At 43.8% G+C, this 12,905-nt stretch overlaps 1 protein-coding gene across 1 annotated transcript in view; it reads left to right on the top strand.

The window, feature by feature from the left end:
• Nucleotides 1–12,905, top strand: part of LOC143925088 (contactin-associated protein-like 5) — a 613,155-nt gene that overhangs the window by 212,284 nt on the left and 387,966 nt on the right. The gene's annotated exons all lie outside the window — the stretch shown is intronic.

The following is a 12,905-nucleotide window of genomic DNA, read 5'->3' as shown; positions in this document are numbered from 1 at the left end:
TCGTTTCGTTCCGATTCAAATTTTCATTATTCGGACATTCGGATGCATCCGAATTACCAAATTACAATGCTAACGAATTCAACCGAATTCGGCCGAAATTCGACTCAATACCGGATTCGAAATGATTCGAAATTATTTCAACCGCATTCGAAATGATTTCAACATGATTCGACATTATTTCAACCGCATTCGAAAATATTTTGTGACCCGAATTTAGGGCCATGTATCTCGGGGTCACTTGGTACTAGAAACTCCAAATTTGGATATGTTGTAGTGCTAGTACTATTGTTTTTGCATACCAAATTTGGGGTTTCTAGCTATAAGTGACCCCGAGATATGTGGCCCCAAAATCTGGTCGCAAAATGTCATTCTCTGCTGCAGAAAAGTGCTTGACATTTTGTGACCCGAATTTGGGGCCACGTATCTCGGGGTCACTTGATGCTAGAAACCCCAAATTTGGTATGCAAACACAATATTACTAGCACTACAACATATCCAAATTTGGAGTTTCTAGCACCAAGTGACCCCGAGATACATGGCCCTAAAGTCGGGTCACAAAATATTTTCGAATGCGGTTGAAATAATGTCGAATCATGTTGAAATCATTTCGAATGCGGTTGAAATATTTTCGAATTTGGTTGAAATATTTTCGAATTTGGCCGATTTTTCGAATTCGGTAGAAAACTAAACGAAATCCGAAAACGAATTTAAGGAAGTTAACGAATATAACTAAACTAAATTAATGAATTAACGAATTAAAACGAAACAAAACTAAACAAATTTTTTCCTTTTGCACATGCCTAGCAAAGATCGTCCAAATTGTGAAGCCACCAGCAAACGGGAAGAGTATACGCTAACCAGCTATCATACGACCCCCTAATTATCATGTGCGTTTTCATTAGGCCACCTAGCCCTAGATAGCCCAACAGCAACTGCCCCGGGTTGCCCCACTGGCTAATGGTTATAGCTGATTCTCAGCTGTACATCGCCTCATACACGTAATCAATGTGAGTATAGAAATTAAAAAGATGCTCCGATAGTGTAAAACCTTATGAGCAGCTTTACTAATAATTAAAAAAAATGACACTTTCTGATGATTAATGATCTCAGTGGCGGCCCGTCCATAGGGTACGCACGGCAGTAATATATGTAGGTTTTGTGCTGCCCTAGGCCTGACTAGTGACTAAAACCGTGAACCTCCTAATTTAAATATGACCCACCCCTTCCTGTCAAGGCCACACCCCTTGCTGTTGTTGCTGTTTAAGACCCACCCTGAAATTTTCGTGTGGGGACACTAGTTCTGAGGGCCCGGGGGGGGGGGGGCAATGGATTCCCTTAATCTGCATAGATTTCCTTCCTGTTTGGCTACGGGTGCAGGAAGTGAAAGGAAATCTCTGCAACAATGGGAGACAGGGATGGTAAAAAAAAATAACTGACAGGGGCTATAACCCTCGCTTATTCTATCTAAAATAAAAAAATTAAAAAAGTGTTGCCTATAGTTCTTCTTAAGGCTGGGTTCACACCGGAGCGATGCGGGAACGCCGCAAATCCGCTGCGTTTTCCCGCATCGCATGCCTCCCGCCGGCAGTTCACACTGCCCTATGCGGACTGCTGGGAGTGTCAGTGAAATGTTAATGACACCCCCAGATCAGTCCGCATATCGCAGTGCGATCTGCAAACTCGGACAGGAATCGGATCGCATGGTGTGAACACCCATGCGATCCGATTCTGCTGCGGACCAAAAAAAGGGTCCCGTGCGAGTTTGCGGCGGGTGCGATGCGAATTCAGCCATACTATCTGTATGGCTGAACTCGCATCGCACAGAGATCGGATGTGATTTGCACTGCAGTGCGGTGCGAATCACATCCGGTTCTCGCTGCCGCAGCGGTGTGAACCCAGCCTTAAGCACAAATTTCTGATAATTTTATGGAGAGGAATAAGGAGATACAACCATGCCAATGGTGCAGCAGAAAACATATAACACGGTGAGGAAGGTTTGTGGATGATAGGACAGTCAAAATTAGAATCGGCGCCCCCCCACTTCCCCACATTTGCGAAATGCAGGCCACCTGCATACTGGAAGCAGTGCGGGCGCTTTATGGGGGTGATAGACTAATTTGCCTCTCATCCCAGTCCACCCCATAAGACTGATGCTACACTAACCGTGTTTCACAAGGTGGGGACTCTTTCCATGCTGCCCCCCTGCCAAGTGCTTCCCTAGGCCTGGGCCTTGCAGGCCTAGGCCAGGATACAGCATTGATGCATGGGCGCCACCCCCCCCCCCCCCACGATCCATGCGCCAGGCCCCTAATCTACATGCAGGGTGCCAGATGTATGGATTTCAATAGGGTTTTTTTTTTTTTTAAAAGGTGATTGGAGCATAGGGCTCTAATTGGCTTAAAAAAATCGTGAATTAATGTTCGCAAATGTTTTCCTGTTTCTCCTCCCGGCCAATAGGGTCTCAGGAGCTGCTCCGAAGACCTGATTAGCCCGGAGGAGGAGGGGGGACAAGGAGGCCGGGACACGGGGGGGGGGGGAGCCGCTGCTGATGGATTCAAACATGGGAAGAGTCGCTCACTTCCTCCTCCCTGCTCTGTCCGGCTTCGTTCATTCTCGGCCAGCAGCAGGCATTCCCGCTCCTCACACCTTCCCTGTATGTGTCTGCCACTCCGGTGCCTTGCACAGGGTAAGGGTGAGCCGAGGGAGTATGGTGCGCGGTGGCAGGCTGGAGCGACGTCGTCCGTGGTCTGCTGCCCCCCCCCCCCCCCCTGACCGATAGACCACCAGCCGCCACTCCTTGAGCTCCAGGATGGCTTTTAAATGATAAAAGGTGTAGCTTTTCAAAATAAAAATGATACTGTTGCTTTGTGTTGTGACATGTCCAGAATGTATTTAAGCCAACTTGTAAAGTTACTGAAAGATCAACTTTGATTAAGAAAAAAAAGATTTTGAAAAAAAAAAAAGATTAGAAGTGGTGGGTAGGTAGAGTGCAGATGGCGTAGATCTAGGCCAATGGGAGAATTATAGATGCCAGCAAATTAAAATGCTGACATTTGTAATAAATCCTTTAGAAAAAAAAAAAAACTCAATGACTTGAGAGGTGACAGCCAAATGAAATGGCTTTTTTTTTTAAAGTAATTCAGTTTCATTTAAATGAACTCGGTAGTGCGGATTCATGACTCTTGTAGTTATGGAGGGCTATTTCAGAATTTTAAACACAACACAATTACGTGTTGGAAATGACTTTGAAATGTTATCTGTCTCTGAAGGCTAAAACAATTGTTTCGACCTTGCTGGAAATTAAACTTGGAATAAAAGCTTTTAATTTGTAATTTGCTGTCTTTAAAGAGCCATTAATATTATGCACAATGCTTTGTATAAATTCCTCGGCGTCCATTTGAAGTGGATCTTACATAGGGGGAAAAAAAAAAAAACATTGTAATCTACTTTGCTCTTTGAATAGGCATGTAAAATAACAAATTTGTCCTTGTTATGTCCTCTTCTAAAAAATTGGGTCGACCCAATTTATGATGATATGGCAAAGAGCAGTGGTTTTCAACCACCGAGCCATGACCTTCTACCAGGCTGTGGCCTCCCTTCTGCCAAGCCTCCAGCTTGTTGACAGGTGGTAGTCCCCCTTCAGAGGTACTACTCCCTTGGTGATGCTGATGGGTGGTGTTCTGTACCCTCTTATATTCTGGTATGGGTAGGGTGGTCCCCCCCCCAGTGAAGAAGGTAGATGGGAATTGGCTACCCCTTACATAACATGAAGGACTGCAGCCTAGAGCACAGTAGGCCTTCTGGGACAGAGCTCGGCAAGACACCCTGTGTGAGGATCCAAGGTCTGGGGACTCATGGAAGATAGCTGAACCTTAAAAGTACAAATTAATGGAACTGTTGTGTTATGCACTGCGAAAAAGGAAAAGATGCCTTTGTCCTGGGTTGTTATATGACTTGTTCTACAGTAAATCATTGAAAAGGCATTTCTATGTGGACATTCTTTGTTTTGGAAGGAGGGCCTGGGCCTGGGAAATGTGAGTACTGTGAATAGGGGGGCCACTGACCTGGAGCATCTGTGACACAATGGGGTTGATTTACTAAAAGACAATAGACTGTGCACCTTTCATAGCAAGAGCAGGTGCTCCAGAGATTAGTAAATGAGCAGAAGCTCCGCTGACTTCCATCGTCCAATCATGTGCAAGCAAAAATGCTATTTTATTTTATTTTCCTTGCACATGATTGGGTATTGTTTGCAAAGTTCACAGTCTATTTGCCTGTATTAAATCAACCCAAATATGGTGGAGTTTAGAGTGTTTCTAGGTACATCAAACTGCTTTATCAAATTTTTGGTGAACTAAAGCAATTTGATGTTCAGGAAACTTGACGACTCTGATCCATGCTTAGATGCATAACAATGGGCGTTTCTGCTGCTCAGACCACCGACTGGCTTTTAGAGCAACCTTTAAGATCCTGTATGGGGGCAGGGTATTCGCCACCTGTGCCTATGGAAGGTTACGTGATTTTAACCCACAGGGTTACTGCAACTTCAGCAGATTTTCTTTTCCAGCAATGGATTTGTGTTACTTACTACACTATGAGAGCTCTCTTGCTTTTCTCTCTTCTTTTCCAGGGGACAACGCCAAGGGCCAGTCAAGGTCTGGAGTCAGGTTTGGAGGCCAGTAGCTATAGTAGTAGAGAGGCACTCCCAGGGCTGTGGATAAGGGGGTACCACCTATACAGGGCCCAGGCCAGCAGGAGGACCCAGACAGCTGGGTAAATTGGATGCGGGCAGAAAGGGTGAGGAGGCAATTACTGGACCTGATCTTGATCCCCGGTATGACTCTCTCTGCAGCTGTTAAAGGCTGGCTTGTTTTCTCCCTCCTGCTGGCTTTCAGCTGCAAAGAGAGCCATACAGGGGATCGGTTTCGGTAATCCCCCCCAACACACTAATCACCCACCCTGTGCCTCATACGTTTCCCCCTGCTGGCCAGGCCCAATGTGTGCTCACCCACCCCTGCAGTGTTGCCAGTTTCCCTCCACTCTTTCTCACTGGCAGCTTGCAAGCATACAATTGGACCCTTCAGGCTGGAGAGTGGAGGAAAGGTAATGTAAATATGTCACATTTACCAGCCGTTTCCTTACTTAAATCAACACAATGAGTGACCGATACTGATCACTCCCTGTGTTTATTCATAATTGAACCATGGTAAACTTGGAGGGGGGTCTGTCGTTGGCTGCCCCCATGGTTTCTAACAGCAGCCCTGGACACCCCACTGACAAGTTGGATATGTACAGACACAGGTCACCTTGGTGGATGAAACAGGCTCACCCCAGGTGCAGGGACTTTGCACTAACCAGTATTCACCAGTGCCCCTGAAGGTGGAGAAGGGTTTTGCTGTCAGTACCAGGCCGTGTTCCTCAGGATCGTCCCACCAAGAGGTGAGCAATCTGGGATCCAGTAGCAGATATAGCATGTAGGAATCAAGCAGAAATCTAGTCAGTAAACAAGCCAGAGGTTGGTAACAATGGTTGTAGGTTGGGATCAAGCAAAAGCGTAGGCAAGGAACAAGCCAGAGGTTGGTAACAGGTGGTTGTAGGTTGGGATCAAGCCGAAGTGTAGGCAAGGAACAAGCCAAAGGTTGGTAACATGTGGTTGTAGGTTGGGATAAAGCAAGAGTGTAGGCAAGGAACAAGCCCAAGGTTGGTAACAGGTGGTTGTAGGTTGGGATCAAGCAAGAGTGTAGGCAAGGGACAAGCCAAAGGTCGGTAACAGGTGGTTGTAAGTTGGGGTCAAGCAAGAGTGTAGGCAAGGAACAAGCCAAAGGTTGGTAACGGGTGGTTGTAGGTTGGGATCAAGCAGAAGTTAAGGCAAGGAACCAGCCAAAGGTTGGTAACAGGTGGTTGAAGGTTGGGATCAAGCAGAAGTGTAGGCAAGGAACAGGCCAAAGGTTGGTAACAGGTGGTTGTAGGTTGGGATCAAGCAGAAGTTAAGGCACGGAACAAGCCAAAGGTTGGCAACAGGTGGTTGAAGGTTGGGATCAAGCAGAAGTGTAGGCAAGGAACAAGCCAAAGGTTGGTAACAGGTGGTTGTAGGTTGGGATCAAGCAGAAGTTAAGGCAAGGAACAAGCCAAAGGTTGGCAACAGGTGGTTGAAGGTTGGGATCAAGCAGAAGTGTAGGCAAGGAACAAGTCAAAGGTTGGTAACAGGTGGTTGTAGGTTGGGGTCAAGCAGAAGTGTAGGCAAGGAACAAGCCAAAAGTCAGTAACGAGTTGTAGAAAAGATACGGACAGCAGGAGGCGTGACAAGATATTGGCTGGAGAGAGTTCATGGGAGGAGTAAAGAGTTTAAGGTTCAAGAGAAGCAATGTAGTATCATTCAAGTAATTGTTCAGGGAGCTGTCCAGCATCCCAGGTAGCTCAGCAAGAAGAGACATTGCCAGACACAACAGAGGTTGCATGTGTAGACCCAAGTTCTGAAACCTGTAACCAGCCTCTTGTACCTGAACCCCTCAGACCTCCATGAACATCCTAAGTCCCATTGTATGAGTTTGTTTATAACCATACTGGAAAACTACCAAGGGCGGCGCTCCGGACCTGCAAACCCCCATCCTGCACTTCCACTAACAACTAGCAAAGCTGTTTTATTTCTGCAAACTGCCATTTACATTCTTTATGCACAAGCTCATTTTCACTTCATAGCGATATTAACAACTCCTTGGATGAGTTCAGGCCAATATTGGCTAATTATAAGCATGTTAAAGTTTCATAAAACAGCAGAGAATAGTGCGACGCTGACAAGAAAACAGCCATGGTCCCGGGTCAGGCTCCAACCTCGGATTTGATTCCTTTCTAATGAGCAATCTAGAATGCTGATGGTATTTTTATGTAATTCACCTTCATCTGACTGAAGTGGAAATGAGAGATGTTCATCTGATTAAAGAAACCGAATGTTCCATGGCAGGAACAGACACAATGCTTCCGAGATGAGGCAAGAGGAGAGGTCGGAATGTCTTAGATGAAGATATTTAAGGGAACACTAAAACATGTTTATGGCAGCGCTTTGATCATTTAGAAGATGAACACATCAATAAGGAACACTTTTTGAAATATGGTTGAAATATGTTGCTAACATATTAGGTTTCACCTTCATCTCCTGGTTTTGATGTGGCATAGATTTTGAGAGAGTCTGTGCAAAGTACTACTTGATCCTTGAGATAGTAAAAAACAAACAAATCTGCCGGGTTAAAAATAGTTAAATCTCCTACCTCTTGGATGACTTTCTGATATTTACACTTTTGATGACCACCAATGGTAAAGTTTTGGCTATACCTCTGGTGCTCCAACAGCTGACTTGCAACTTTCCACCCAGGGTCACCATTACAAATCATACCCCCCAGTACAGACCACACTCAGTACAGATCCCCCTAAAGTACAGACACTCTCGAGTACAGATTCCTCCTTTCTCATATAACCCATCAGTAGAGTTACCCTACAGTGCAGGGTAACCACGGCCAATGAAAATTTTGTGCATTTGCCCAAAGATATTTGAAGAGTCCCCTCTCTGCCCCTGAGCCCCCTGCTGAAGTGATGGGACCCTGGCCAGGAGGTTGTATACTCCTCTTTGGATTTAACTATTTGCAACCCAAGAGAGTTAAAACATATTTTTTCCCTTGAGTTCTTCTTAAAGTTGTGTGTGCACAATGGAGAAGAACATGGATGTTACATCTATCTATCTATCTATCTATCTATCTATCTATCTATCTATCTATCTATCTATCTATCTATCTATCTATCTATCTATCTATCTATCTATTTATTGTATCTATTGTATCTATCTACTATCTGTCATAGACATGACCAGTCCGGTGTGAAGGAACTCGAGTGTTCTGCACAGATTCCTGAACTCAATTCTACTGAACAACTTTGGGATGGACTAGAAAGTGTTTTTCATACTCCAAAATCTTGTGGAACTCTTTCCCAGAAGAAAGGAAGCCATTATAGCCACAAAGGGGAACAACTCCATATTATTGCCCATGGCTTTGGATTTGGATATCCAACAAGATCATAAAGGTGTGATGGACAGGTGTCTGTCCACAACCATTTGGTCACATTGTGTAGCTCTCTCTTCCTCATCATCTTCAATTGCTCGCTTTCTCGTATTCTTCATTTTGTGGACCAATGGTAGTATTTTTCATTTTCATTAGCTTTTCGGTCTTTGTATCAAGCAGCTCCTCTGCTGCTTACGGACCATGGGAGATTGCCCACTCAGCACAGGCACCTCTGGTGCTCCAGCAGCTGACTTGCAACTTTCCTACACACAGGCTGCACATTCCACCCAGTACTAACCCCACTCAGTACAGACCCCCCCCCCCCAGTACAAACTCTCCCTCCCATCATAACCCTCTTTACAGACCCCCCTCAAGTACAGACACCCCCCAGTACAGACTTCTCCTTTCCCATATAACCCCTTAGTACAGGGTAGCCAAGGCCAATGGAATCTATGAGCATGTACCCAAAGATATTGGAAGGGTCCCCTCTCTGCCACTGAGCCCCCTGCTGAACTGATGGGAATCTGGCTGCATAATCCTCTTGGGATTGAACTATTTGCAACCCAAGAGATTGAAGTAAAAAGGTTTTTTTTCCTTGAGTTCTTCTTCAAGTTGGGTGTGCACAATGAGAGGAACCTGAACATCTATCTATCTATCTATCTATCTATCTATCTATCTATCTATCTATCTATCTATCTATCTATCTATCTTTCTATCTATCTACCTATCATAAAGACATGGTTTGACCAGTTTGGTTCAGGAATTCTACACCAAACCCTACTGAACAACTTTGGGATGAATTAGAAAGAGTCAACATACAACATTGTCTGTCCACAACCATTTAGGCACATTACGTAGCTCTCTCTCCCTCATCATCTTGCTCGCTTTCTCTTATTATTTAAGTTTGTGGACCAACAGTAGTATTTTTTACTTTCATAAGCTGTTAGATCCTGTGCCAAATGGCTCCTCTGCTGCTTTCGGGAACACAGTAGATTGCCCACTCGGCAAAGGCACCATTCAGAGAACACTTTACATTTTCCTAACGAATGCAAAGTATTCTTTGATTGGACGAAGTGGAGATTGCGATATCACTGTCCTGCCTCTCTACCTCATGGTACCCGTGCTGAGCAAGTGACTTCCTGTACTAACAATTAGACATGTGCACTGCCAAAAAATTTCTTTTGTTTCCGTTTCATAAGCTTTTTTTTAGTTTTTTGGGTCATTCGTTATGATAGCATTTAGCAAATTCGTACATTTGTAAATTCGTACATTCGTGAATTCGTACATTCAATTCGAAATTTGAAAATCCGAAAACCTAAAATTTGAAAATCTGAAATAGTGACTAAATCACGGTAGTGGTCCCTGTTACCACAGTGGTCCAAAGTAGTCTCTGGGTTTTCGTAGCTAGTGGCTGCATTGTTAGTAGACATTCGTTTCATTACAAATGAGTTTTTTAACGAATTTCAACAAATTCGTTAATTCGGAAATATCTGAATTAATGAAAACCCATTTAATGAATTTTTATGAATGTTCGTAAATTCGAAAATTTGTAAATTAGTACATTCGCACATTCGTAAATTCGTACATTCATACATTCTTACATTGGGAAATTTGGAAATCTTAAATAATAATTAATTAATAATAACTTAACTATTACTAATTATTAAATTATAGGTATTGTAATTTCCTTTCAAATTTGGCTTTTAGTGAACGTAACGAATTTATCCGAATTTACTAATTATCCAAAATAACAAATGCCGTATGTAAACAAATGCAATGCAACAAATTAATGGAAAATAATAATAAAACGTTTTTATTATTATTATTGTTATTTATTATTATTAATTCATTACGTTCCATCCGTTTGGATACGGCATTCATTAATTTGGATAATTCGTAACTTCAGATAAATTTGTAATTGTTACGTTCACTAACAGCCAAATTTGAAAGGAAATTATAATACCTATAATTTAATAATTAGTAACAGTTAAGTTATTATTAGTTAATTATTATTTCAGATTTCCGAATTTCGAATTTCCCAATGTACAGATTTACAAATGTACGAATTTGCATTTACGAATATTTGGAAAAATTAGTTAAACGTGTTTTCGTTAATTCAGATATTTCCAAATTAAGGAATTTATCGAAATTCGTTAAAAAAACGAATTCGGAACTAAACGATTTGCACATGTTTACTAACAATGCAGCCACTAGCTACGAAACCCAGAGACTAGCTTGGACCGTTGTGGTTACAGCGACCACTACAGCAATTTCCAGCTTCTATGGGGATCCCGCAGGTATAGCTCATACATACTTACATTGGCCCAAGCTTGCATGTTAAGATTGCCATGCCTAAACTTCAGCTTTAATGTATCAAAAATAACCAGCACTCACTATGTTGCTGTATTGTTATTTCACAGTGTCATCGCCTGTTGATTGATGTTCTTTTGATACCCGATTTTAGAGTGGTAGAATTTCAAAGCTTTTTTTCTTTCTTTGTACCAAACAGCTTCAAGCATACAACTTCAAAGGGAATGGAGGATGAGAGAAATATAGAGGTTTCTACTGTATATATGACCTCTCTTTGTGAAAAACGCAATTACTAATATATTTCTTCAATTGTATTAGGCCGCGTACACACGGGCGGACTGTCTGTCCAACTTGTGATTTGTGATTCAGCGGACAGTCCGCTCGTGAGTAGGCTAGTTCGACGGACTAAGTATGGCGCATGCTCAGAAAGGATTTACACGGCGGAAGGTTGCATTGCTGTGTATTGGACGTCGAATTTCTAGTCCCGTCGTACGTGCTGTACACGTCATCGCGCAAGCTTTCGGCGGACTGTCTGTTCATCGTGTGTGGTCAAGTCCGTTCATTCGAAAGTAGGACGGACTGTCTGTCGGATTGTCTGACGGACTTAGTTGGACAGACAGTCCGCCCGTGTGTACGCGGCCTTACTCTTACTAGCATGCAATCTGAATGGAGCTTAGAAGCTCTGACTTCTTGATTAGGTCCAGGTCAGTGACCCAAAAGGCATTGAGGTTGGCATAGGTGTGTGCACCCTAAGGCTCAAACACACATGTGTGTGTCTCTGTGTGTATCTATATCTATATTTATATATCTATATCTATCTATATTTATCTATCTATCTATCTATCTATCTATCTATCTATCTATCTATCTATCTATCTATCTATCTATCTATCTATCGATCTATCTATCTATCTATCTATCTATCTATCTATCTATCCTGTACAGTACAGTATATGTACAGTATATACACCCACCAGCCACTTTATTATGTATACCTTGCTAGTACTGGGTTGGACCCCCTTTTGCCTTCATTCTACGACAAAGTGTTGGAAAAATTCCTTAGGCCGCGTACACACGCGGGGACTGTTCGCCCAACTTTGTCCGCTGAACAGTGTTTCGGCAAACAGTCCGCTCGTGTGTGGGCTTTCAGCGGACAGTTTCAGCAAACAGTCCGCTGAACAAGGTTTTTCGGAAATTCCGAAAAACTGTCCGCTGAAACCTTGTTTCAGCGAACAGTCCGCCCGTGTGTAGGCTTGTTCGTCAAACTAAGTTCCGCGCATGCTCAGAAAGGATTTACACGCCGAAAGTTATAATGCAATGTATAGGACGTCGTATTTTTCGTCCCGTCGTACGTGCCGTTCACGTCATCGTGCACGGTTTCAGCAAACTGTTCGTCCGTCGTGTGGGGCCATGTCCGTCCATGCTAATTTTGAGCGGACTGTTTGCCGAAACTGTTTGACGGACAAAGTTGGGCGAACAGTCCCCGCGTGTGTACGCGGCCTTAGAGATTTTTCTCCATATTGACATGATATCATCACACAGTTGCTGCAGATTTGTTGGGTGCACATCCATGATGCCAATCTCCTGCTCCACCACATACAAAAGGTGCTCTTTTGGATGAGATGTGATGAGTGTGGAGGCCATTGGAGAACAGTGACCTCATTGTCCAGTGGTGAGATGATTGGAACTTTGTGACATGGAGCATTATCCTGCTGGAAGGAACCATCAGAGGATGGGAACATCATGATGACAATCTTCCACCACATCCCAAAGGTTCTCTATTGGATGAGATGTGGTGAGTGTGGAGGCCATTGGAGGACAGGGACCTCATTGTCCAGTGTTGAGATGATTGGAGCTTTGTGACATGGGGCATTATCCTGCTGGAAGGAGCCATCAGAAGATGGGGACACTGTAGTCATAAAGGGATGGACATGGTCAGCAACAATACTCAGGTAGGCCGTGGTGATTAAACCATGATCAATTGGTACTAAGGGGCCCAAAGTGTGCCAAGAAAATATCCCCCACACCATTAAACCCCCACCACCAGCCTGAACCGGTGATACAAGTCAGGATGGATCCATGCGCCAAATTCTGACCCCACCACCTGAATGTCGGAGCTGATATCCAGACTCATCAGACCAAGCAACGTTTTTCCAATCTTATATTGTCCAATTTTGAGCCTGTGTGAAATCCAGCCTCAGTTTCCTGTTCTTAGCTGACAGGAGTGGCACCCGGTGTGGTCTTCTGTTGTAGCCCATCCCAGAAGAGTTGAAGCTGTTATAGCTGCAAAGGGCGGAGCCAACTCAATATTGAACCCTACGGACTAAGACTGGGATGCCATTAAAGTTCATGTGCATGTAAAGCCCTTGTACACACGGTCGGAGAATCCGTCGGAATGTGTCCTATCGGACCGTGTTGTCGGATATTCCGACTGTGTGTGGTATGCATCGGACTGATTCCGTCGGAATATCCATCGGACCCAATTTTCCAACTTGTTGGAAATATTTCCCGACCAACTGGTTCGATCGGACATACTCCGATCATGTG

Source organism: Lithobates pipiens, unplaced genomic scaffold (genome assembly GCF_037356315.1).
Source record: "Lithobates pipiens isolate NorthernLeopardFrog02 unplaced genomic scaffold, aLitPip1_a1.2 Scaffold_22, whole genome shotgun sequence".
NCBI classification, from domain to species: Eukaryota; Metazoa; Chordata; class Amphibia; order Anura; family Ranidae; genus Lithobates; species Lithobates pipiens.
This window is presented reverse-complemented; position numbering and strand designations above follow the sequence as displayed.